The sequence below is a fragment of the Thamnophis sirtalis genome, unplaced genomic scaffold (genome assembly GCF_051295495.1).
Source record: "Thamnophis sirtalis isolate CommonGarterSnake01/CBP01778 unplaced genomic scaffold, rThaSir2_p1.2 scaffold_2, whole genome shotgun sequence".
Classification (NCBI taxonomy): Eukaryota; Metazoa; Chordata; class Lepidosauria; order Squamata; family Natricidae; genus Thamnophis; species Thamnophis sirtalis.
In genome coordinates, this window is record NW_028261382.1 from 110,126,051 (window position 1) to 110,153,439 (window position 27,389).

Genomic DNA, 27,389 nt, shown 5'->3' on the forward strand with positions numbered 1-27,389 from the left:
CACAGTAGTTTAAAAAGGACCATTTATTTGTGGTTCTTTATATTTTAAGAATTCCATCACTGCCTTAGCCGGGTCATTGCGTTAAGATGTAATGAGAGTTTATTTATTCGGTCAAGCTATATTTTATGGAAATGCAGGAGCAAGATTTTATTAATCTGGACGTAAGAGTTTACTGCACATTTCTTTTTTTCTTCTTCTCAAGGGAGAGTTGCAGGAAGAATTTCCTTAATCAGCTGGGATGTGGGATGAAATGGTTATAATTTGAACAGTTTCTGCCACACAGAGATAAAGAAACAAAATTGCTGTGTCAACTACAGTACAAGAAGTTTAATTGTTTACTTTAGAAGAGTTTTTTTTAATGTCAAATGACTTGGCGGCCGTTCCTGTGGGAATTATATCTTGTAACTGTGCACATTGTTTTTGCTTGTTCGAGTATGAAGTGAGCTATTGAGAAAACAGTGCAGAGGTGTGCTTAATAAGTGTGCCTTTTTGTGGATCTATTCTCTATGATTTTAATTAGCGTGTCCCTCTTTTCCTTCCCTCGCCCCTCAAACTTCTGCAGGTAATTTTCTTGGGTTGAGACATGAGATCTTCAGCTTCCAGATTGTCGAGCTTCTCCTCAAGAGATTCATTATGGAATCGGTAAGAAACATTATTTTAAGCCAAAAAAAAACACAACCAACAGCTTGGCGAAATCTTCTGAAGTGTAACGTTGCGTTGAAGACTCCTGTCTGTTGTTAGGAGTTATAAAATTGTGGCCTTTTGAGAAACGGTTCTGCAATTTTGGGAAATCTAGTAGCAATAGCAATAGCAGTTAGACTTATATACTGCTTCATAGGGCTTTCAGCCCCCTCTAAGCGGTTTACAGAGTCAGCATATTGCCCCCAACAACAATCCGGGTCCTCATTTTACCCACCTCGGAAGGATGGAAGGCTGAGTCAACCCTGAGCAGGTGAGATTTGAACAGCCGAACTGCCGAACTAGCAGTCAGCTGAAGTAGCCTGCAGTACTGCACTCTAACCACTGCATCACCTCGGCTCACTGCCTCTTCCCTTGTTCTACTTTTGGAGATTTTAATATCCTATTTTTTTTTAATCATCTTGGTGTTTTTTTTTTAATGCTCAACTTGATGTTTGATCCTTGCTGCATTCATTGATAAAACACTAGTCTTGTTTTGATTGAGATAATAAAAGAATAAGCACAATGACCCCTGAACAGAGAAAAGAAACACACATACACAGGCAGCCAATGTCATTTGAACAGAGAAAGATGGGATGCAAATACAATAAAAAAAGAGAGATATTTTTCCTGATCTCTGTAAAAGTGGCTATTATGGCCATTTAATAAACAGGGAAATAAGATGGAAATACTTGACAATGAGTGAGGTTCGTGGCCTTTGCACATGTAGTAAATCTCGACTTACAATCATTTGTTTAACAACCATTCAAAGTTATGATGACACTGGGGGAAAAAGTGATTTATGTCTAGTTTTATGGACATTGCAGCATCCCACGGTTGCAGGAAATGGGTATGTCTAGTTCAATGAAAAGAAAGACTAGGGGAGACATGATAGCAGTGTTCCAATATCTCAGGGGTTGCCACAAAGAAGAGGGAGTCAAGCTATTCTCCAAGGCGCCTGAGGACAGGACAAGAAGCAATGAGTGGAAACTAATCAAGGAGAGAAGCAACTTAGAACTGAGGAGGAATTTCCTGACAGTTAGAACAATTAATCAGCGGAACAGCTTGCCTCCAGAAGTTGTGAATGTCCCAACACTGGAAGTCTTTAAGACGGTGTTGGATAGCCATTTGTCTGGAACGATATAGGGTTTCCTGCCTAGGCAGTGGGTTGGACTAGAAGACCTCCAAGGTCCCTTCCAACTCTGCTATTGTATTGTACTGTATACATTTTATAAACAAATAAATAAATGTGAATAAGGTAAGGAAGAAGACACTGCAGGAGGAGAACAAGATTTGGGACACATCTGCTTTCAGTCGTAATGAAAATCTGATACACATTAGGTGAATAGTTTAATAATAATAATAATAATAATAATACTCAGCTGCTGTAAAAACATCACGCAGACTGATTATAAATTGCGGCACAATTCAGTAGCACAAATGATCCATTGGAATTTGTGCAAAAATTATAATATTAAAACAGCAACAAACTGGTGGGAACATCAGCCTGAAAAAGTCACCGAAAATCAGATGGTCAAGATCTTGTGGGATTTTCGCATTCAAACAGACAAAATACTGGCGCATAATACACCAGACATCACATTGGTTGAGAAAAATAAGGTCACAATCATAGACATCGCAATACCAGGTGATAGCAGGATCGCTGAGAAGGAACATGAAAAAATCGCAAAATACCAGGACTTAAAAATTGAAATTCAACGACTATGGCACAAACCAGCAGTGGTAATTCCAGTGGTAATTGGCACACTGGGTGCTATTCCAAAAGCACTGGAATTACATTTAAAACAGTTAAAAATTGACAAAATCACCATCAGTCAAATGCAAAAAGCCGCACTGCTTGGATCTGCACGCATATTACGAAAATACGTTACGACGTCCTAGGCCCCTGGGTGGGGCCCGACTAGTAACCAATGCCAAATCCGGTGAAACAACTGGCCACTGTGATACAATTGTAGTATAATAATAATAATAATAATAATAATAATAATAATAATAATAATAATAGTAGTAGTAGTAGTAGTAGTAGTAGTAGTAGTAGTAATAATAATAATGGTAGTATCTTATAGCATTACTTGTACAGGTAGTACTTGACGTACAACAGTTCGTTTAGTGACTGTTCAAAGTTATGACGGCACTGAAAAAAGCAACCGATGACCGCTTTTTACCCTTATGACCCTCTGCAGCATCCCCATGGCCATGGGACCAAAATTCAGATGCTTGGCCACTGACTCATATTTATGACGGTTGCAGAGTCCTGGGGGGGGGGAGTCACGTGATCCCCTTTTGTGACCTTCTGACCAACAAAGTCAATGGAGAAGCCAGATTCGCTTAACAACCATGCCACTAACTTAGCAACTTGCAGTGATTCACTTAACAACTGTGGCACGAAAGGTCGTAAAACGAGGCAATGTTCACTTAATCAAATATTTCCCTTAGTAACAAAACTTTGAGGCGCAACCACTGTGGTCATAAGCCAAGCTTTCCGGTGCTGGAGAAGTTGATGGGGTATTTTATCCTGTCTGTATTTACTTCCATCTCTAAATTCTGTATGAATAGCCGCCATTGATAGCGGTGCTTAATTTTATGCACAGTAGTTTGGATGATCAAAGCACTTAATCCAAATTAGTTTTGTAGCAACCTCCTTTGATAAGCTGATATTATCCCAAGGTTACCGCAAGTGAAAGCAAGATAGATGAAAGCTTCAAAGGTAGCCTCTCTTTCTTTACTGGGAATTATAAAAGTTGAAAGCGAAACAGCTGGTGGGCTTCAGGTTTAATAAGTGGGAGATGCTTGTTTTTATAAGACCATCTAATTGTTGGCAATTTTCTGGCTGATGGCCAAATCTGGCCTTAGAGCCAGTGCAATAGTACTACGAAAACCATATTGCAAATATCACCAAAGGTGGTTCCTATTTTTCTACTTGCATTTCTTATGTGCTTTCGAACTGGTAGGTTGGCAGAAGCTGGGACAAATAACGGGAGCTCACTCCGTTACATGGCGCTAGGGACTTGAACCGCTGAACTGCTGACATTCTGATTGACAAGCTCAGCATCTTAGCCACTGAGCCACTGCATCCCCATAATAGGATGCATAGAATAGCTCAAAGCACACATTACAGTAGGGAGAAGTTCCTTGAGAATGGGCTCCAGCACAAGTTTGAAAGCTCGGAAGACTAAACCTCTGGTCTCGGCATCCTTGGATCCTGCAATAAACATCTTAACTTCCTCATAGGTAAACTGAGAAATTTGAACAACTCAAAGTAGGATGCATTATTAACCTACCATCCCGGAAGAGTAAAATCAGCAATGCTGCCAGTTATGGTGACACCACAAGACTTACAATTTCTTGACATACGGAATACTGGAAGGAAGTTTTCATTGTGAGCTTATCTTAAGTTCACAGTAAAGAGTTGGAGAAGGCAAAGACCTCCCTACTCCATCCACTTCCTAATTCTAAAAGATCAGAGTAGCGTACATGTTTCCTCTCTTTTATTCTCACAGTAATCTTTGGAGGTAGGCTAGGATAACTGAGTATTTCATCATTGAATAGGAAATCAAGCATGGGTTTTGTGGACCTAATTCTCACGTTTCCCTCAATCTAACGCTCCCCAACCAGAGGTGGTATTCTGCTGGTTCGCCCCGGGTTCAGGTGAACCAGTAATGGCGGCAGCAGGAGGCTCCGCCCACCTACCCAGACATCATCCCAGATGCCCTGCGCATGCGCAAAAAATTCTGACCATCTTTTCTACGTCTTCTCACATTGAACAGTCAAGTATTCTTACTCACTTTTTTCTAATTAAAAAAGAGCAAGCAATCCAAGCTTGGGAGAATTTTAATTGAAATATTCAGTTATCCCCACACTCAGATAGTTACAACTGGTAGTTGCTATAAAACCAAGACATTAATATTTTATTATTTTGGACTATTTAAAAGCTCAATTTTTTTTGGGGGGGGGGTCAAAGGGAATGGGGGGATTTCTATCTATTGTCCAGTATCCTTGCCCAACCTGGTTTTAATCTCTAATTCCTGACCTAGATTTTTCTTTCATTTACATGATTGAAAATCATACATACTTTATATAATCATAAGGTCTGGGAAGGACTGTTTTATTAGACTGTTCTCTGCTGCTTTACTATAGCTATTCATAACCTCTGGAATTATTGTTTTCATTAATTTTTCCTCCGCCTTAAATAAATAATGCAATGCTTTTCATTTTCGGGCAATAAAATGAATTTGCTCAGGGTGAAGAGAGTCCGTGAAGCAAAAGTATCAAAAATAATAATATTTTTTTTAAAAAAAAACCTGGGAGAGTGCTTAAAAGGAAAATCTAAAAATAAATAGATTAAAATACAGGTAGCCCTCAAGTTAGAACCCCAATGGAGCTTGTTCATTACAGTCGTAAGTCGTAACGGTTGTAAAACGGGGCAGTCATGTGACCAGCCCGATTTCGCAATGTTTTTTTTGAGGAGGCTGTTAGGGCGAATGCGGGAGTTGTGAAACCAACCGTGCCATTGTTAAGTGAACCCGTTGTTCACGATGGCACAATTTTGCCGAAAACTAGAAGTCAATGGCAGTTTGGGGCAAAACTCTTGTAAAACCGCAGGACACCACAAACGGCAGTAAATGCAGCAATGCGTTGCCAAGTGCCAGAAGTGTGGTCATGTGACTACGGGGGGGGGGATCACAACTTTGGATCAGGTTGTGAGTCTTTTTTCATCTGTTCTTTAACTTGGTCACCAAGCAACCGTAGCGTGCAGGGCCTACGCTAAATTACATACCTTTGATTCTTCAATAGCTTCCAGATCTCCAAGAAATTTCAGCAAGGCTGTTTTGGCCTGTGTGCGGCCAGTGGGGCTGGTGGCAGACTCAGACAATGAGGAGGTTGGGGAGGAACATGGGCCAGTCCTGGAGTCTGGGGGAGGCTCTGACGAGGGCTCTGCATCAGAGGCAGAGATGGTGCCAGAGCCATCCAACAGTCATCATCTGTCTTCAGAGTCAGAGATCAGTGGGGCAAAAGAACAGCTGGAGCCTGTTCCCCATGTGCGCATGCGCAGAGCTGCCAGGAGAAGGGAACAGCTAAGGAACAAGGGCCGACTCAGGAATACCGCTACAGGTGGACGGTGAATGGCCCCTCCCATAGGGAATAAAGAGGCGCGAAAGGAGTGGAGTTTGCAGGAGACAATTAGTTCAATTCATTAGGGTGGAGATCTGTTCCTGACTTCTTTCCAAGCATTGTCGGCTACAGCGTGGCGTTTGGAAGATATCGGCCTGGCAGCTCTCCAAGCCTGATAAAGGTCTGTAGTTGTGAAATCTCTTGAAAGATTGTTGGCCGGGACTTTGCTGGAGAGGAATTCACTTTAACCTAAATAAAAGGGGTTTTATCGGGACGAGGAGTCTACTTCACGATCTTGGGAAGGCCAGTGCAGAACAAAGGCAGTGGATTTTTGATTGAAAATGTTACTGCTTCTGTGTGTGTGTGTGTGTGCGTGTGCGTGTGCCGTGCACACACAAAACACACACACACACACACTCTTACAAAGATATATATAAAATCATAAGGTCTGTAAAGGACTGCTTTATTATACTTTATTATTAGACTACCTGTACCAGGGGTGGGTTCCTCCCGGTTCGCACCGGTTCGCACAAACCAGTTTGTCGGTGAACCCGGAAGTAATTAACTTCCGGGAATGCCGGTACCAGTCCTGGCCCCTGTCGCTGCAAAGCGCCCTTTTGCTGGCGCATTGCAGGTCACTTGTTCATTCCCCCGCCCATCCGCAGCTCGCTCCCTCGCTCCCCTGCCCAGCCAATCAGTGAGCGGGCTGGAGGCGAAGCGAAGCTTTTTTCGCACCTGACCTCCATTTGAAAATTCCCTTCGGTCTTCGCTTGCTGCTTCCCCCTCAGGAAAGCAACAAAGCCCCAGCGGCGGGACTCGGGAGGCTTCAGGTGGGTGGCAGCGGCCCAGCTTTCGTGAGGGAAGGCCTCCAGGCATGCACTACATGGCTGAAGGCGGGTGGGCGGCGGCCTTAGCGGCGGCGGCAGCATTAGCAAGCCACTCCCATCCGGTCATATGGGTAGCAAGCCACTCCCACAAAGGAGGCCACGCCCACAGAGTAGGTTTGAACAATTTTTGAAACCCACCCCTGACCTGTACAGTAGTCAGTTTGGGAAGTTTTACTGCAGCTAATCATATTCCAATATCTGAGGGGCTGCCACAAAGAAGAATAGGTCAACCTAGCCTCCAAAGCACCTGAAGGCAGGATAAGCGATGATGGAGGGAAACTCATCGAGGAGAGAAGCAACCTAGAACTGAGGAGAAATTTCCTGACAGTGCGAACAATTAACCAATGGAACAACTTGGCTCCAGAAGTTATGAGTGCTCCATCACTGCAGGTTTTTAAGAAGAGGTTGGACAGACATTTGTCTGGAATGGTACAGAGCCTCCTTCTTGAGCAGGGGGTTGGACTAGAAGACCTCCAAGGTCCCTTCCAACTCTGTTAGTCTGTACTCTTGTGTTCCAATAACTAAGGGGCTGCAGCAAAGAAGAGAGTGTCAACCTATCCTCCAAAGCACCTGAATGCCGGACTAGAAGCAATGGGTGGAAACTAATTGAGGAGAGAAGCAACCTAGAACTGAGGAGAAAATTTCCTGACAGTGGAACAACTTGCCTCCAAAAGTTGTGAATGCTTCAACACTGGATGTTTTTTAAGAGATTGGACAAACTATTTGTCTGAAATGGTATAGGGTTTCCTCAGGGGTGGGTTCCTGCCAGTTCTAACCTCTTCTATAGAAGAGATTCCACAAATCTACCGTGCCGTTTAGAACCGGTTCCAGCTCTCCCCCCCCCCCCCGGCCCATGCGCACATCATCAAGATGAAGAGCGAGAGGGGGAATTCTGGGAGTTGAAGTCCGCAAGTCTTAAAGCTATCACGTTTGAACATCCCTGGGTTTTTTTTTCCCCTAAAGGGTTAGGGGTGCAAGGGTTTTCTAACTTGACAGCTTTAAGACTTGCGTGCTTCAAATGCCAGAGTTTCTGAGCCAACATTTGGGTTGCTAAGCAAGAGCGCTGTTAAGTGAGTTTCACCACATTTTACAAGTTGGCCACGCCCACCCAGCCACATGGCTGACAAGCCACTCCCACAAAGCAGGCCACACCTACAGAAGAGGTTCTAAAAAAAATTGAAGCCCACCACTGGGTTTCCTGCTCGGGCAGGGGGTTGAACTGGAAAACCTCCAAGGTCTCTTCCCACTCTGTTATTCTGTATAGGGTCAATGATTTCATCCTATTATTGTTCTTTACACTTGACCATTTTAGCAATTGCCAACAGCCTTTTGCACCGAGAAAGTAGAATGGAAAAGTGACTCCATTCCAGCAATCCCATTATCTTCCTCCCACCCCTGCCAAACACACCTCCTAGCCCTCCCCGGCTCTTTACGCATTTCTCATTCGCTGCATTTTCCGTTTCTTTCCTGAATGCCGCTGTTTCAAAGTATAGGGCTTTATTGCTTATTGTTCTTGCAAATCGCGAATGCCTTAAATGCCTTTGTTAAAGCGTAACTTGCTCTGGCATGACAGCTTCAAAACACAAAGGCCGAACTGAATCAGCAAGTAAGTCAGCTTATCATCTGCGGCTCCGGGTTCAGCTTCCCTTCAACTTCTGAGGATTTTTTTATTTCCTTTCCGGCATATATTTTTTTTAAAAAGACAGATGGTTGAAAGCAGCTTTGGGAATGGGAGGCTCACCTGCTAAAAGAGTCAACTTTCAGATTTTCATAGGCCTTTAATCTCGCCACTTAAATACAAAACACCAGTTTCCTTTAATACTTTTGAGGGGCAGCGGAGAATGCAAAGGGATAAAGGCGTGTCACCCAGGGGCTACACTAGGCGACCTTCCTTTGTTCCTTCAGTAGTTCCCAGTCCTCCAAAAAATTTCAGAAAGACAGTGGATTGTGATAAATTCTCTGAAAAGCATAGAACATAGAATAATAGAGCTGGAAGGGACCTTGGAGGTCTTCTAGTCCAACCCCCCGACTTGAACAGGAAACCGTATGGTGACATGTGGAGCCATTTCTGAGGGCACATGAGGCGCCCTCTCAGCTTCAGCGTGCATGCAGGCATGCGCTGGCCAGCTGATTTTCAGCCTTGATTTTCAGCCATTTTTCACCCTCCGAAGGGCGAAAAACCGTCCAACGCGTAAACCGGAAGTTTGGGCTGTTTCTCGCCCTCTGGAGGTTTCAGAGAAGTCTCCTGAAGCTCCGGAAGGAGTAAAACAGCCCAACCGGCAACCCGGTTGCATGTTGGGCTGTTTTTCACCCTCTCCAGACTCCTAGAAATCCTCTGGAGCCTGGGGAGGGCGAAAAACGGACCTCCCGGGCCCACCGGAAGTTAGAAAACGGACAGCTTCCTGCCTCTGGGGGGCCTCCAGGTGAGCAGGAAGGCCGTTTTCACCCTTCCCAAGCTTCCAGAAAGCTGTGTGCATATGCACGAGGCAGCCTGTCCTGCAGCATGCTCAAGGGTCACGGCATGGGAGAGCATTAAATTATGGGGTAGGTATATCCGTAAGCGCGCTAGCGCATGCGTGCATGCTTTTAGCAAAAAAGCAAAAAAGGTTCGCCATCACTGCCCTATACTATTTCAGACAAATGACCAGTCTCTTCTTAAAAGCCTCCAGTGATGGAGCACCAGAGGTGGCATTCAGCCAGTTCTGACATGTTCCGGAGAACTAGTAGCGGAAATTTTGAATAGTTCGAAGAACCGGCAAATAGGCTGGCCCCGCCCCTGGTGCCTTCCAGCATCCCAGCTGAACTTTTTTTGTTGCCCGGAACAGGAAAACGGAGCTGGAAAGCAGGTTAGTGGGATGGGGAGGGAATGGGGATTTTGCAGTAATGTTCCCCTGCCATGCCCACAAAGCCATGCCACAGCGCCAGTAGTAAAAAAAAATTGAATCCCCCCCCACTGTGGAGCACCCACAACTTCTGTAGACTGTTCCATTGCGTTATTGCTCTCACTGTTAGGAAATTTATCCTTAGTTCTCGGTTGCTTCTCTTCTTGTTAGTTTCTATCCATTGACTATGGATATTCTCAGTCATCCAGGTCATGGTTGTCCCAAAAGGTGCTCTTTTTTTCTAGAGGCAATTGGACTTTCTGGTTTTCCTTTGAGGACATTTTGCTCCTTATCCAAGAAGAAGCTTCTCATTCTCACTATCAAGAAGCTTCTTGGATGAGGAGCAAAATGTATTCAAAAGAAAACAAAGTCCAGATGCCTCTTGCAAAAGCACTTATTTATTTGGCTATCATTCATTCACCATATTACTAAAGGTAATGGTAAAGGTTCCCCTCGCACATATGTGCTAGTTGTTCCTGACTCTAGGGGTCTCCTTGGTCACGTGGCCGGCATGACTAAACACTGAAGGTACACGGAACGCTGTTACCTTCCCACCAAAGGTGGTTCCTATTCTTCTCCGTGCATTTTTACATTGCTTTTGAACTGCTAGGTTGGCAGAAGCAGGGACAAGTAAAGGGAGCTCACTCCATTATGTGCCACTGGGGATTCGAACCGCCGAAATGCCAACCTCCTTCTCACTAAAGGTGGTTCCTATTCTTCTCCTTGCATTTTTACATGCTTTCGAACTGCTAGGTCGGCAGAATCTGGGACAAGTAAAGGGAGCTCACTCCATTATGCGCCACTGGGGATTCGAACAGCCGAACTGCCAACCTCCTTCTCACCAAAGGTGGTTCCTATTCTTCTCCGTGCATTTTTACATTGCTTTCGAACTGCTAGGTTGGCAGAAGCTGGGACAAGTAAAGGGAGCTCACTCCATTATGCGCCACTGGGTATTCGAACCGCCGAACTTCCAACCTTTCCGATCGACAAACTCAGCATCTTAGCTACTGAGCATTCCTCTATCATATTAATAGCATCATTTAATTTTAAACGAGTTTTTTTTCCGCTCCCATTAACCACTTGAAAACTCTAAAAATCACATTGCAGCTCCCAAAATAGCTTTCTTGCACCTCTGCTTCTAACTGTAAGCCCAAACCTCTGTTTCGTCAGCCCCTCGTCTACCAACACTTCCCTCTTTCTTTCAGATTACAGCTGCTGGTTCGTTTTGATATCATATCATCTGGTATGTGTATCTAAAATAGGCACTTAATGTCAAGGTGGGGGAGATTTCTCTGTTCATGTATTCAGTATTAGGTGCCCCTGGATATGGTTCCTAGAAACAAGCACCAGAGACGATTGCTGTTAAAAAATGCTAAAATAAAATAAAAATGCTTAAATTGACATAGTACTCTACTACTCTTTATATAAACTACTGGCAGAATTTGCTACATGCAGAGACTGTTTGCCACACCAAAATATGTGTATATGCTTCTTTTAAGTCTATGTTGGCTGTAACAGAATAACAGAGTTGGAAGGGACCTTGGAGGTCTTCTAGTCCAACCCTCTGCTCCGGCAGGAACCTCTATAACATTTCAGGCAAATGGTTGTCCAATCTCTTCTAAAACAACCAGTGTTGGAGTACTCACAACTTCTGCTAGCAAGCAAGTTATTCCACCAATTAATTGTTGTAACTATCAGGAAATTTCTCCTAAATTCTAAGTTGCTTCTCTCCTTGATTAGTTTCCATCCATTGCTTCTTGTCCTGCCTTCAGCTGCTTTGGAGGATAGGTTGACCCACTCTTCTTTGTGGCAGCCCCTGAGATATTGGAAGATGCTATTATGCCACCCATAGTCCTTCTTTTCATTAAACTAGACATACCTAGTTCCCTCAATATCATATGTTTTAGCCTCCAGCCCCCAATCATCTTTGTTGCTCTTCTCCGCACTCTAGAGTCTCAGAATCAGAATAGAGCTGGAAGGGAACTTTGAGGTCTTCTAGTCTAGCCCCCTGCTCAAGCAGGAGATCCTATATACCATTTCAGACAAGTGACTGTCCAGCCTCTTCTAAAAAACCTCCAGTGATGAAGCACCCATAACGTTTGAAGGCAACTTCTGTTCCACTGGTTGATTGTCCTCACTGTTAGAAAGTTTCTTTTCAATTCCAGGTTGCTTCTGTCCTTGATTCGTTTCCATCCGTTGTTTCTTGTCCTGCCCTCCGGTCCGTTGGAAAATAGATTGACCCATTTGTGGCAGTATTTCAAATACTGGAATACTGCTAACATGTCCCCCTTAGTCCTTCTTTTCTCTAGACTAGCCAAACCCAAATCCTGCAATCTAAATCCTTCATATGTTTTGGTCTCCAGGCCTTTAATCGTCTTAGTTGCTCTTCAACTTTCAGTTCCTAGTGATGAGTCTGGAAAAGCAGAGATATTGATATAAAGACAAAAAGCAGGCCAGTTAGAGCAATAGTCTTCCCTATAATGACATATGGGTCATTCATTGGAGAAGTCAATATGCTAGGAATGGTTAGTGGAAAAAGAAGAAGGGGCAAACAAAGAACACGCTGGCTTGATAACGTCAAATCTGAGACAAAGTTGAACATCCAACAATTGAAAAAAGCTGTGCTTGACAAGGTAGCATGGAGAGCATTTGCCTATAAAGACGCCAAAAAGCCAGACATGACTAAAAACAACAAGTGATGTCTATGGAGAGTCTTAGTCATCCAGGTCATGGTTGTCCCAGGGGTGCTTTTCCAAGGGGCAACTGGACTTTCTGGTTTTTCTATGACAATGTTTTGCTTCTCATCCAAGAAGCTTCTTGCGTTCCTTCTCATCCAAGAAGCTTATTCAGCTCATCCAAGAAGTTTCTTCAGCTTCTTCTCATGGAAGAAATGTCTTCAGCTTCTCCTTATCCAAGAGGTTTCTTCAGCTTCTTCTCATCCAAGAAATATATTCAGCTTGTCCAAGAAGCTTCTTCAGCTCCTTCTCATCCAAGAAGCTTCTTGCGTTCCTTCTCATCCAAGAAGCTTATTCAGCTCATCCAAGAAGTTTCTTCAGCTTCTTCCCATGGAAGAAATGTCTTCAGCTTCTCCTTATCCAAGAGGTTTCTTCAGCTTCTTCTCATCCAAGAAGCTTCTTCAGCTTCTTCTCATCCAAGAAGCTTCTTCAGCTTCTTTTCATCCAAGAAATATATTCAGCTTGTCCAAAAAGCTTCTTCAGCTCCTTCTCATCCAAGAAGCTTCTTCCGTTCCTTCTCATCCAAGAAGCTGTTTCAACTCCTTCTCATCCAAGAAGCTTATTCAGCTCACCCAAGAAGTTTCTTCAGCTTCTTCTCATAGAAGAAATGTCTTCAGCTTCTTCTCATGGAAGAAATGTCTTCAGCTTCTCCTTATCCAAGAGGTTTCTTCAGCTTCTTCTCATCCAAGAAATATATTCAGCTTGTCCAAGAAGCTTCTTCAGCTCCTTCTCATCCAAGAAGCTTCTTCCGTTCCTTCTCATCCAAGAAGCTTCTTGCGTTCCTTCTCATCCAAGAAGCTTATTCAGCTCATCCAAGAAGTTTCTTCAGCTTCTTCCCATGGAAGAAATGTCTTCAGCTTCTCCTTATCCAAGAGGTTTCTTCAGCTTCTTCTCATCCAAGAAGCTTCTTCAGCTTCTTCTCATCCAAGAAGCTTCTTCAGCTTCTTTTCATCCAAGAAATATATTCAGCTTCTTCTCATCCAAGAAATATATTCAGCTTGTCCAAGAAGCTTCTTCAGCTCCTTCTCATCCAAGAAGCTTCTTCCGTTCCTTCTCATCCAAGAAGCTGTTTCAACTCCTTCTCATCCAAGAAGCTTATTCAGCTCATCCAAGAAGTTTCTTCAGCTTCTTCTCATGGAAGAAATGTCTTCAGCTTCTCCTTATCCAAGAGGTTTCTTCAGCTTCTTCTCATCCAAGAAGCTTCTTCAGCTTCTCCTCCTCCAAGAGGTTTCTTCAACTCCTTCTCATCCAAGAAGCTTCTTCAGCTTCTTTTCATCCAAGAAGCTTCTTGGATGAACTAAAGCTGAACTAAAGCTGAAGAAGCTTCTTGGATGAGAAGTGAAACATCTTCAAACAAAAACCAGAAAGTCCAGTTGCCTCTTGAAAAAGCACTTTTGGGACAACAACTAATGAGGGTTAGTTTAGCTAACCATCACAAGAGAAGCTGAATAGGTACAAAAGCTTACGGCAAGCGAAAGTTCTTGAAACACACCTACTAAAAGTTATAACAAGAAGTTCCAATTAGGGAAGAAATAAAAGACAGCAGCAGTAGTCAAAGACGACTGCAAAACGAAAAACAAAAAGCGAAGATCCCAAAAACAATAAAGGACGTAAAAAGAAGGTAGGACAAGGGACAGAAGCTTTTCCCGGGCATTTAAAGGACTAAATTATCCAGAATTCTTTGCCCCAAGGGCCTGCTTTGATGGCTTCTGAAAATCTCCGGGGTTAAGTAGAGATGAAATCTACGGATGGAAGGGGGATACACTCAGGCAAAACGAGACTCATCAGCTAATGGCAAAAAGTGAGTGACCTGCCAGGCAATTGATTTCTTGACCTATCCAAAATGAAATGGAGGGCCTCAGCTGAGTGTAAGCGGGCAAATGAATTAGAGGTTTCTTTCCATAGCCTAAGACTGACGTTAATGAATATTACCACTACCATCCTTCTCCTCCCCACCCCCCTGTCTTCTGAAATGGAATTACCTAACACAATGGGGTCAAAGGGACATTTCAAAGAGAGGTAGATAAATAGATCTTGATATGGGACATGTAGCTGCTTGCCTGTTCTTTTTACAACTGATAAGAGACTCAATTCATGATTTGCTGGGCTTCACTGGAGCCTATATATGTATCTTATGCAGCCAAGCCCATGTGGGGTTTACCACATTTTTCTGAGTATAAGACGCACAGAGTATAAGACGCACCAAAATTTTGAAGAGGCAAATTAAAAAAAAAAAGTTTTTACACTCTGCAGACCGTCACGAAAACGTGCCTGTTTTTATTTTTATTTTTTAAAAGGGCATGAATAGCCTTTAGGAGGCTTGTAGAGTGCTCCTAAAGGCTGCGGGGGAGGAGGGGAAATTGAGCAAAAAACATCCCATTTTTCGTTCATTTCTGCCCTCCCCAACCCCCAGGAGCACTCTATAAGTCTCTTAAAGGCTATGCATGGCCATTTTGGTGAAGGGGGCAAGTTTCGGGAGGCAAAAAATGCTGTATTCAGTGTATAAGATGCACCCAGATTTTCAGCCTCTTTTTTGAGGGAAAAAGGTGTGTCTTATACTCCGAAAAATGCAGTATATGAGCTTCCTATTTTGATAGTTTGCAGATTTAAAACAAGCTGGAGATCCCATGGTAGACTGGAAGTTTTAAGAACAGCTTGGACAAACATTTTTTCTGAATGCCATAGGGCCGTGATGGTGAGCCTATGGCATGCGTGCCCATGTCGCCCGGCATGTGCGACCTTGCCTGTTTGTCTTCCGGGTTTCTGGCATGCATGTGCACACAACCATCAGCTGTCCTTCGCATGCAGGCAATACCAAAAACTGGCATGCGCGCCAACCATCTGATTGTTGGGTGTGCATGTGTGCCAGAGCCCAGAGGTTCGGCTTTTTTGGAGTGCGGTCCCTTCGCATGCATGGCGGTGCCAAAAACTGGCCTGTGCATACGTGCCGCCCAGTTGATTTTCAGGCGCGCATACGTGCTAGGACCCGGAAGTTTGGCTTTTCTGGAGTGCGGCCCCAACTAGTGTGTGTGTGTGTGTGTGTGTGTGTGTGTGTGTGTGTGTGTGTGTGTTTCCATATGACCTTTGCATCACTCGGTGCCAAAAAGGTTCGCCATCACTGCTATAGGGGCCCTGTTTGAGCAGGGGGTTGGACTAGAAGACCTCCAAGGTCCCTTCCAACTCTTTTCTTCTGTCAATATCGCTGAGTTACCATTGGTCATTTCGTTTGATTTTTGCCTTCACAGGATGGTTACAGGCAGTCCTTGTCTTAAAACCATTGGTTTAGTGATCGTTCGCAGTTACAACGGCGCTGAAAAAAAAGGGACAGGATCCTTTGGGACCTGACATCCGACTGTGGTCGCGTCTCCAGGGTCACATGACCAAAATTCGGCAACTGTCATGCGTTTATGACACTTGCAGTCTGCCAAAGTCATGCGATCCACTTTTGGGACCTTCTGATAAGCAAAGTCAATGGGGAAGCCGGATTCGTTAAAACAACTGTGTTCCTAACTTGCAATAGCAATAGCAGTTATACTTATATACCGCTTCATAGGGCTTTCAGCCCTCTCTAAGCGGTTTACAGAGTCAGCATATTGCCCCCAACAACAATCCGGGTCCTCATTTTACCCACCTCGGAAGGATGGAAGGCTGAGTCAACCCTGAGCCGGTGAGATTTGAACAGCCGAACTGCAGAACTGCAGTCAGCTGAAGTAGCCTGCAGTGCTGCATTTAACCACTGCACCACCTCGGCTCTGTGGTGGTGCAGTGCTTCACTTAGCAACTGTGACGAGAAAAGGTCGCACAGTGGGGCAAAGCTCACTTAACATCTGTCTCGCTTAGCGACAGAAATTTTGGGCTCCATTGTGGTTGTAAGAAGACGACGACCTGTATATAATTTTATTTATTTATTTTATATCCTGCCTTTATTATTTTGTATGAATAACTCAAGGCAGCAAACACCCACAATGTAACTTCCTCCTCCTATTATCCCCACAACAACCACACTGTTAAGCTGAAGGTTGGGATGGGAGAGAGGGACTGGCCCAAAGTCACCCAGTCATGTTTTCATGCCTAGAGTTGGACTAGAACTCACAGTCTCCTGGCGAGTGGCCCAAAGTCACCCAGCTGGCTTTCATGTCTAACACAAAACTAGAACTAACAGCTACCTGGCTTCTAACTTGGTGTGTTAACTAACTAGACCAACTGTAGCCCACACTTAACCATTTAACCATTAGAACCAATTGATCACAAACTGGTGCACATTCCCTGTGTGCTGGCCCCCATTTTGGTTATTTTGCTTGTTTTTATTTATACTTTGAAATTGGGGTTTTATTTTTTTTTAATGTATCTTGCTTTTATGTATTCTTGTTTTATCAGGCATTCCGCCCAGACTCACTATATGAGATGGACGGCTTTGCAAACATGATAAATAAATCATATTTGATCGTTCAAATGTGATAAATAAATCATGTTTGATTTAATTTATTAGATGTAATACATACATAAATAAAACCCTAACCCAACATGGGAGGCTATGCCATGTTCAATAGACGTCAAATATATAACCTTTCCTGTACACTGCACAACAGGTGCTATAGATATACTGACCGGCCCATGTAATCTAAGTTGTTTTTATAAGACCATTTAATTGTTGGCAATTTTCTGGCTGATGGCTAAATCTGGCCCTAGAGCCAGTGCAACAGTAGTACAAAAATCATATTGCAAGTACCGGTATAACCCAAATTGTTGGAGGCAATATGGTGACTCTGTAAACCTCTTACTGTTGTGATTGAGGCTTCCCAAGAGCATGAAGGAAATTCCTTGTCCCGACAAAAAACTCTTTTATTAATTTACTGTGAATTCTGCTCATTCACATCCAGCAAAGTCTTTCAAGGGAGGATTTACAGCCACAGACCTTATCTGGCTTGGAGAGCTGCCAGGCCGATATCTGCAAAACTTGGCAAAGAGTCTCGGAGAGTCACGAACCAATTAAGTGAAGTAATTGTCTCCTGCAAACTCCACTCCCCTTTTGCTCCTCTTTTATTTCCTCTGGGAGGAGCCATTCATCATCCACCTGTGGCCTTACTCCCAAGTTGACCCCTGTTCTTTAGCTGTTCCTTTTGTCTGGCAACTGTGCATGCACACACTGGGAACAGGCTCCAGCTGTTCATCTGCCTCACTGATGTCTGACTCCGAAGGCAGCTGATAACTGGCATACGGCTCTGGCCCCCTCTCTGCCTCCGACACAGAGCCCTCATCAGAGCCTTCCCCAGACTCCAGGACTGGGCCATGTTCCTCCCCAACCTCCTCACTGTCCAAATCTGCTGCCAGCTCCACCAGCCACTGGTGGGCCACGACACTAAGAAGATGTATAGTGTCTCCTTCTTTTGAGCCTTCATACCTAATTTGTAATTTGCTAAAGATATTGAATATTATGTTGAAGCTCTATTTTAGCACAGGAAGATTTATTCCAAGCAGGGACATGCAGTCAGGGGAGGCAGAGCCTCACCACTGTCATCACGGGGAAAAAAATGTTAAAGGAAAAAGGCAAGAGCTGAGGTAAGGCTGAGCTAGTTGCTGCCAGAGTCACCGTGGATGACTCTGCCTAACTGTTTAAAAAAGCCTCTTAAAAAGCGCCCTCTACAGGAGGAGGCAGGAGAACGACGTGCCTCATCTAGTCTGACTTTAGGCGTTTTATGATCACTCGAGCGAGTTAAGCAAGGGTTAAAAGCGTATAAATTCCTGATGTAGATTGGGGGGAGGGAGGGAGGGAGAGTGGGAGGAAGGAGGGGGAGGGAGAAGAAAAAGAATGAAGGAAACTTTTTCGCAAAGGAGAAAAACAAATGCTGTCGCTTTAAATCGGAACTGAGCATGCCTGGCTGTGGAATTCTGGGAGTTGAAGTCCACAAGTGTAAAAAAAATTTGAAACCCAGCACTGTGTCAGTGCCTCACCAGCCATAAACCTCACCGCATGTCACTGATTTCAAGTTATGATTTCCTGAAATCAAAAGCAGCTATCATACACAGTTTCCTATTAGACAGCAGTTTAGAGAGACTGCAGAAAATAAAGAGAATTTAAACAGGTACAGATACACAAAACGGCACCTGGAAATATTTCGTACTCCTACGTTTCCTTTCTAAGCTCTAACCCACCTACAGTGAGTTTAAATTAAAAGCACTTAGTGAATTAATCACCTAAGATGGAAACTTCCCTTGTCTCTCAAGAAAATACTGATATACCAGGATGGATTATAGGTGTGTTGTTTCTTAACATGAATTACTTTATTATAAGAACACATTATCATATGGAAACAATACACAACATTAATGTCCTAATTTTACCCATTTTAAATCAGCTGGAATATTCATAGGGAACACACTTTCTGGTTAGATGTTATGATTAAGAGTTTAAACAGATTGTTAAACCTTCTGCAACAACAGACGCTGAATATCTTAAATCTGTTAAAGCCAGACTGATTTTCCAGATGTAGTAGAAGGCGATGGGCAAGTTGTTCTACGGGAAGTAAGTCAAAAAAATCAATATGTCAGTTACAGAGTATCAAAACCCTATTTTTAACGTATGTTATGACTCTTATGAAAAAGGTAGTGGCAGTGGTGAAATTCAATTTTTTTTACTACCGGTTCTGTGGGCGTGGCTTGGTGGGCGTGGTGTTGCTTGGTGGGCGTGGCTTGGTGGGCGTGGCTTGGTGGGCGTGGCAGGGGAAGGATACTGCAAAAGCTCCATTCCCTCCCCACTCTAGGGCCATCCAGAGGTGATATTTGCCGGTTCTCCAAACTACTCCAAATTTCCACTGCCGGTTCTCCAGAACCTGTCAGAACCTGCTGAATGTCACCCCTTGTGTCACGTTCAGGCGTTCATGTTGCATACAAACAGAGATTCAGTTTTTTGGTGAAAAACTTTTATCTCTATCTAAGAAACTACGTGATAACCAGCACTAAATGACAATGATACAAAGGTAATCAAATCCAAGTCAGTTCTAACCAAGTTAACACCATCACCCATATATGTGTGTGTATGTGTGTGTTATATTTGTGCTGATAAATAAATAAAGGGAGACTAGTATAGATCTATTTCAAGCTATTTAGCTCTCATCAGCTAGCCATACCCTTACTGGGATTCGAACCTGTGATATATTACATCTTAGGCAAACGTCTTAGCCATTAAGCCACAAGTTCTCCTCCTTATCAGCTGAAGCCAGGGAAGAAGACATATATTTAGTGTCACAACCCCTGGTAAGCCCCAATTATGGGAGGAAGCTAACAGCTTCCATTATCTGTCAATCGGCTCGTCACAAGAGTCCATCACGACAGAAACCCAATATTTTTACTGTTGCCTTTGTTACACATTTTGTGTTATATTTGTGCTGATAAATAAATAAAGGGAGACTAGTATAGATCTATTTCAAGCTATTTAGCTCTCATCAGCTAGCCATACCCTTACTGGGATTCGAACCTGTGCTATATTACATCTTAGGCAAATGTCTTAACCATTAAGCCACAAGTTCTCCTCCTTATCAGCTGAAGCCAGGGAAGAAGGTATATATTTAGTGTCACAACCCCTGGTAAGCCCCAATTATATATATATACACACACACCATTACCCCACCCAGCTCCACCCACAACTCCACCCAGATGACATCCACCCACCATCACCAATCACCATGACCCACACCCTCAGCCACACACACCCCACTCAGTGTCATCATAGCCTCTTTCCTGGTTAGCCGCATCGAGCAAAAGAGTTACATCAGAGTAGACAGTTGCACCCGAGTAGAAGAGCCACCTGCAGCTACAGGCTCAATCGACATCAGAGAGGCAACATCAACGTGGCAGCGTTAGTGACGGGCATGGTGAGGGACAGGTTCCCCTCTGTTTCAAAGCCGAAGGACCAGCGCTGTACAAAGATGTCTCCGTGGTCCTGTGGCCGGCATGACTAAATGCCGAAGGTGCACGGAACGCTATTACCTTCCCACCGAAGGTGGTTCCTATTTTTCTACTTGCATTTTTACATGCTTTCGAACTGCTAGGTTGGCAGAAGCTGGGACAAGGAACGGGAGCTCACTCCGTTACGCAGTGCTAGAGATTCGAGCCGCTGAACTGCCGAGCTTTCTGATCAACAAGCTCAGCGTTTTAGCCACTGAGATGAAATGGGCCGATGTTTTTTCCCCCCACACATAAAGCCACATACAGTAAGCTAAAATGTGATTGCCTCCTTTTTGGCTTATGCAAAAACATAGCCTATGCCCTTTTTCTTTCCTGAGGTATTTGGATATGACCTACATAACATCAATGCAGATCAGCCAACAGCAGGAAATGTGGGAGAAGTCAGAAAGAGCATGAATTTAGCGTATAGGAGCTAAAAGGTTATAGGCATTAGTACCGGAGAGATTTGGTAGAGACATGAATGAGTGATGGCTATGATTTTTTTTGCTGAAATACGAGAACTCTAGATGAGGATAGACAGGCAGATCATAAAAATGTTGAAAATGATGAAAGCTGACAACTATAAACAGAATGATGAAGAAGCAAAGCACAGTAATATGATGTGCTGGGAGTCCATACGATGCAGTGAACTGCAAACAAGCCCGCCAGTTATCAAGCTAACATGTTTGCCCAAATCCTTGTTTAGAGTCAATACAGGTGGTCCTTGACTGATGATCATTCGTTCAGTAACCATTCAAAGTTACAACAACACTGAAAAATGTGACATGACCATTTTTCACACGGCTGTTGCAACATCCTACAGCAGTGTCGCTTGGCAACTGGCGTGTTACTGCAAGTTCAGTGCTCCCGACGCATGCGCAGTTGCTTGTAAAACATTGAAAATGTCAAAAAAAAAAAAAAAAAAACACCACGGCGACCAGGAAATTGGTTTGGGGTGTGTGGCGAGCCTGCCGCCCCTACAGGTTCGCCTGAACCAGCGCAAACTGGTGACCCGTCAAAACCGCGGTCCACAAAAGCACGATCGACGAAAGCGCGCATTTGATGTCATCACAGCGCGCCGAAAAAAATTAAAAATTGAAATAAAAATTAAATTAAAGCAAGCCGATTCACATAAAGGTAAGGGTTAGGTTTAGGGTTAGGGTTAGGTTTAGAGCATTAGGGTTACATTTAGCGTTAGGTTAAGGGTTAGCGTTAGGTTTAGCGTTACGTTAACGGTTAGGTTTAGGGTTAGATTTAGGGTTAGGTTAAGGGTTAGGTTTAGGGTTAGGTTTAGGGTTAGGTTTGGGGGGGTTAGGGTAAGGTTTTAGCTTTATTTTTACATTTTTCGATCACAGCGCGATGTTTTCGTCGCGCTGTGATGACGTCAAATGCGCGCTTTCGTCGACCACGATTTTGTCGTCCGCGGTTTTGTGGTGGAACCGGTGAAAACCGGGGCAAACTGGTAACAACCCACCTCTGGTTGCAGTGTCCAAGGGTCTTGTGAGCCCCTTTTGCGACTTTCAGACAAGCAAAGTCAATGGGGAAGCCAGATTCACTTAACAACCAGTTTACTAACAACTACAGTGACTCACTTAACAACTGTGGCAAGACGGATTGTAAAATGGGGCAAAACTCAATAACTGCATTGCTTAGCAAAGCAAGTTTGGGCTCAATGGTGCTCTTAACCTATTCACAGGTTAAGGATGGACCTATGTGACGTGGTAAATTTTAAAAAGGAATTTGAGTTTGGAAAATTATTATAACAGAATCATCCACAATTCAAAAAACATAGCATGTGTTTTTTTCCCCCCGGTACAACCACAAACCACTTTCCCAAATGGATTGAATGGTCTCAGTGCCCCTTCATGCAGAATTCTAGCTTTGTTTACTTTTACACTTGGTTGGTTCATTGTTCAGTGTATTGTGTAAACACAGAAAATGGGTAGATTCGGTAACCAAATTAACCATGCTGAGTAAACACAGAGGATGTTTCTCACCACAGAACATCCTAGAAGAATAATCATAAGACTATGGCTCCCTTTACATGATAAATTAAATTACAAAGAAACCAATCACACTTGTGTTTGTGTTTTATGAGCTCAGCTGAGTTGAGGGCCCAGCGTGTCAGGCTAACCAAGAAAATCGGAATAATTGCATAAAGGATGGTTAATTGGTACATATATTTTTGAAAACCCAACTCTAAGAAGACTTACAATTGTATTTTTGCAGTTACAGTTGGAAGTCATGATGGCCATTAAGCAGGCTATTACATGACCATGCCTGATTTTATGACTTCTTTGGGGCAGTTGTTAAGCAAAGCCATTATTCACGATGGGTATTTGCAGGAAACCAGAAGTAAATGCTGGTTTTCAGGAAAAAAGCAATGCAAATTGTCAATTGACCTCAGGGCACTGCAAATTCCCCCAAATCCGCCTAGAATGTGGTGATGTGACCTTGAGAGGGTGTTCAGAAGTAAAATCCAGGTCATAAGTACCTTTTTGGGGATCCATCATAATTTCAAATGGTTGCTTAGCAACTGAGCGTAAGTTGAGGACCAATTGTATTGATAGAGTTCTAACAGGAAAGAGGTATTTCCAACAGGGTAAGGCTATGTTCTGACCTAGGCTTCCTCAAAAAGCACAAGGCAGAGTCCTGGTCCCGACAAAACTCCTTTTATTAAACGAATGAGAATTCCTCTCATTCACATTCGGCAAGGCCCGGCAAACAGTCTTTCAAAAGAATATTTATGACAACAGACCTTATCTATCTTGGAAAGCTGCCATGTAAATATTTTCCAAATGAGGTGCTGTGCAAGGAAAGACTGGGCACAGAGTCTCTGAGATTCACAGACAGATCTTCACACTCCTGAAACAAATCTAACGAACGAACAAATTGTTCCCTGCAAAAACTCACTCCCCTTTCGCTCCTCTTTTATTTCCTATGGGAGGGGCCAATCACCTGTGACTTTACTCCCAAGTCTACCCTGGTTTATGAATTGTTCTTCTGGCAGCTCTGCTCATGCACACACTGGGAACAGGCTCTAACTGTTCCTCTGCCTCACTGCTGTCGAGCTCCATAGGCACCTGATCACTGCCAGACAGGCTTAGCCCCGTCTCTGTCTCCGACACAGAACCCTCATCCGAGCCTTCCCCAGCCTCCAGGACTCGCCCAACTGACTCCTCCCCAACCTCCTCACTGTCCGACTCTGCTGCCAGCTCTGCTAGTCTTGAACACCAGGATAAGACTTTCATTAGTCTTTGCTGGAATCTGCCTACAAAGATTTAAAATTATCATTTGTTTACCATCCACTCCCCAAAGAACAAAGGGAAAATATATTCTTAGCGCCACTGAAAGAGCTCTTTACCTGTTGTTGTTGTTGTTGTTTATTAAATTTATAGGCCGCCCTTTTCCCTGAGGGGACTCAGGGCGGCTTACAATCAAAAAGGAAGGGGAGTGTAGGACAATACAAAAGAAATGTGCACGAAAGTAAATTAGACAGTAAAACTCAACATTCACTCAGCATTCGGGAGGGGCAAAAATAAGATTATCCCCAGGCCTGACGGGCTAGCCAGTTCTTGAGGGCTGTGCGGAAGGCCTGGACGGTGGTGAGGGTACGAATCTCCACGGGGAGATTGTTCCATAGTGTCGGAGCCGCAACAGAGAAGGCTCTCCTCCGAGTAGTCGCCAGTCGGCACTGACTGGCGGATGGAATACAGAGGAGGCCAACTCTATGCGATCTGATGGGACGCAGGGAGGTAATTGGCAGAAGGCGGTCTCTCAAATAGCCAGATCCACTACCATGGAGCGCTTTGTAGGTGGTGAGTAAGACCTTGAAGTGCACCCGGAGATCAACAGGTAGCCAGTGCAGCTCACGGAGGATCGGTGTTATGTGGGCGAACCGTGGTGCGCCCACGATCACTCGCGCGGCCGCATTCTGGACTAGCTGAAGTCTTCGGATGCTCTTCAAGGGCAGCCCCATGTAGAGCACATTACAGTATTCCAGCCTGGAGATCACAAGGGCTCGAGTGACTGTTGTGAGGGCCTCCCGATTCAGGTAGGGCCGCAACTGGCGCACCAGGCGAACCTGGGCAAATGCCCCCCTGGTCACAGCTGAAAGATGGTGGTCAAAAGTTAGCTGTGGGTCCAGGAGGACTCCCAAGTTGCGGGCCCTTTCTGAGGGGTGTAAGTTTTGTCCCCCCAGCCTGAGTGATGGTATGTTGGTCAAATTTTTGGGAGGGAAACACAACAGCCACTCGGTCTTGTCTGGGTTGAGTATCAGCTTGTTTGCTCTCATCCAGTCTTTAACGGCTTCCAGACCCCGGTTCATCACGTCCACCGCTTCCATCCTAGAGCCACACCCTTCCAAAAAAAAAAACCACAGAGGATTTTTTTTTAAAAAAAAAGTTTTTCTCTGGTTTCCCTGCACTAGATTCCATTTTTGATTCACAGCTGTACTATGCTAAGAATCCAAGCCAAGCCAAAGTAAGGCATGCAAGCCATCTAATGATAAAGTTTAATTAAAGGCCAGGATCTGAGCCAGCTCTATCTAGAGGAGGTTGAAACAGAAACATGGACAAAATGCATGGGTACGGATATTAAGTGGAAGATTCTTATCTGATGCTTCCACTGTCTTCTCCAAGAAGCATACCATGAGGAAATTTCAGTGAAAGTGTCTTAACCATTTAAACTTTAATTTTTTATTTAATGTTTGTGTTTTGCAAGGGGGGGTGGGGAAATGGTGAGATGCCCCCCAAAATCCAAGTCCTCTGCCCAGTTACCGCAGTTAAATTGCAGACAAAACAATATGAAAGCATTGAAAGCATTAAGAGACTCAGTTTGGTCTAGTGCAGTGTGGGTAAACCTTTTTGGAACCGAGTGCCGAAACAGGAGTGCGCCAGAAGTGGCATTCAGCCAGTTCTGACAGGTTCTGGAGAACTGGTAGAGGAAATTTTGAGTAGTTTGGAGAACTGGCAAACAGGCTGGCCCCGCCCCTGCTGCTTCCCAGCTGATTTTATTTGTTACCCTGAACAGGAGAATGGAGCTGGAAAGCAGGTTAGTGTAGTGGGGAGGGAATGGGGATTTTGCAGGGGAGGAAATGGGGATTTTACAGTATCCTTCCCCTGGAGTGGGGAGGAAATGGGGATTTTGCAGTATCCTTCCCCTGGAGTGGGGAGGAAATGGGGATTTTACAGTATCCTTCCCCTGGAGTGGGGAGGGAGTGGAGATTTTACAGTATCCTTCCCCTGTAGTGGGGAGGGAATGGGGATTTTACAGTATCCTTCCCCTGCCACGCCCACAAAGCCATGCCCACAAAGCCACGCCTCTCCCACACCCACAGAACTGGTGGTAAAAAAATTTGAATCCTACCACTGGAGTGCACAAGTATTCCCGCCACACGCATGCGCACTGGCCACCTGGTCTTCCAGTTTCTGGTGTGCATGTGTGCATATCTTCCTGTCATGCTCATGTGCACCAGGCAGCTGCTCTTCCGGTTTCCGGCACTTCCGCACGTGTGAAGACCAGCTAGCTAGCATGCCAGAATCCGGAAGAGATATGGGCAACAGCTCGCATGCTCAGAGAGATGGCTCAGCGTGCCATTTCCAGCACCTGTGCCATAGGTTCACCATCACGGGTCTAGTGACTGAGGCACCAGGCTAGAAATTAAGAGACTGTGAGTTTTAGTCCCATTTTAAGCATGAAAGCTGGCTGGGTGACTTTGGGCCAATTCACTAGGAGACTGAGTTCTAGTTCTGTCTTAGACACGAAAACCAGCTGGGTGACTTTGGGCCAATCACCAGGAGTCAGTGAGTTCTCGTCTCGCCTTAGGCATGAAAACCGGCTGGGTGGCTTGGCCAGTCACTCTCTCTCAGTCCAACTCACTTCACAGGGTTGTTTTTGTAGATAAAATAGGAGGAAGTAATACATACACAGGGAATTTGTCCCTATAATAAAGACATTTAAATTCACATCAAGTTTTGCATTTGAAATACATACTGTAAGGCTGCTGATGGCAGCATTAAATAGTGTTACCGGGATATGATGATGCTAAAGTGGTATTTACCGGTTCTCCCAACTACTCAAAACTTCTGCTAGCGATTCTCCAGAACTGGCCAGAACCTGCTGAAAACCACCTCTGGTTGAGTTAGTTGTTAGGACAGAAGACGTAGCAAAGAATGAGATGCCTAAGACTGGGGTATGATGTGCTGAAGGGTCTTCATTTTCCTGTCCATTTTCCTCCTTTTCTATCTTTATCCATTATTCACAGGTAGTCCTCAACCTATAACATAAATTGATTTAGGCTGTTCAAAGTTACAACAGCACTGAAAAGAGTGACTTATGACTGTTTTTCACGCATATGACCATTGCAGTATTTGCAGGATGACATAATCAAAACTCAGATGTTTGGTAACTGATTCATATTTATAACGGTTGCAATGTCCTGGGGTCATGTGATCCCCTTTTGAGACCTTCTGACAAGCAAAGTCAGTGGGGAAGCCAGATTCACTTAGCAACTTAACAACTGCAGTGATTCATTTAACAACAGTAGCAAGGAAAGTCATAAAATGGGGCAAAGTTTACTTGACTGACTCGCTTAGCAACATACATTTTGGACTCAAATGGGGTCGTAAGTCAAGGTCTACCTCTATTAGTAACTGCCATGAGGTCAGTTACATAATAATTTATTTTAGGGCAACTGCTAAACATCTGTATTGTTTACAGTGCTAAAGCCATCTGATGTTCCCTGACTTCATACTGGCAAAACAATGACTATAATTCCATCACTTTGTACTTGCCAAAATAGTAACTTTTAGGACAGAACCAAAATAACAAAGCAAAACAAAAGTCTTAGCATCTATCCAGTTCACTGTTGTTTACACCAGCAATGCTGGAGGAGGATTATGAGAGTGGAAACTGAACAGATCCAAAAGTTATTAAATTAAGAAAGAATCAGTTGGCCACTTTTTAGTTAGATTCCCCCCCAGATCTAGTTACAAACACCAGAGAATTGCACTAAACGTGGAATGTTTGAGTTACAGCCCCTTTTTGAATTTGTAATTCTAAAATAAGAATATTTGGTGAGTCTAAATCCCTCTGAAATTTGTGGGATTTCAACAGATGTTTAAATTACA

General features: G+C 44.0%; 1 protein-coding gene across 1 annotated transcript in view; it reads left to right on the forward strand.

The window, feature by feature from the left end:
• The first annotated feature begins 587 nt into the window (after window positions 1-587).
• Window positions 588-27,389, forward strand: part of ASAP1 (ArfGAP with SH3 domain, ankyrin repeat and PH domain 1) — a 148,546-nt gene continuing 121,744 nt past the window's right edge. Inside the window, exon 1 of the mRNA XM_087706680.1 lies at window positions 588-642. The gene's annotated coding sequence lies outside the window, so the exon portion shown is untranslated. The remainder of the gene's footprint in view (window positions 643-27,389) is intronic.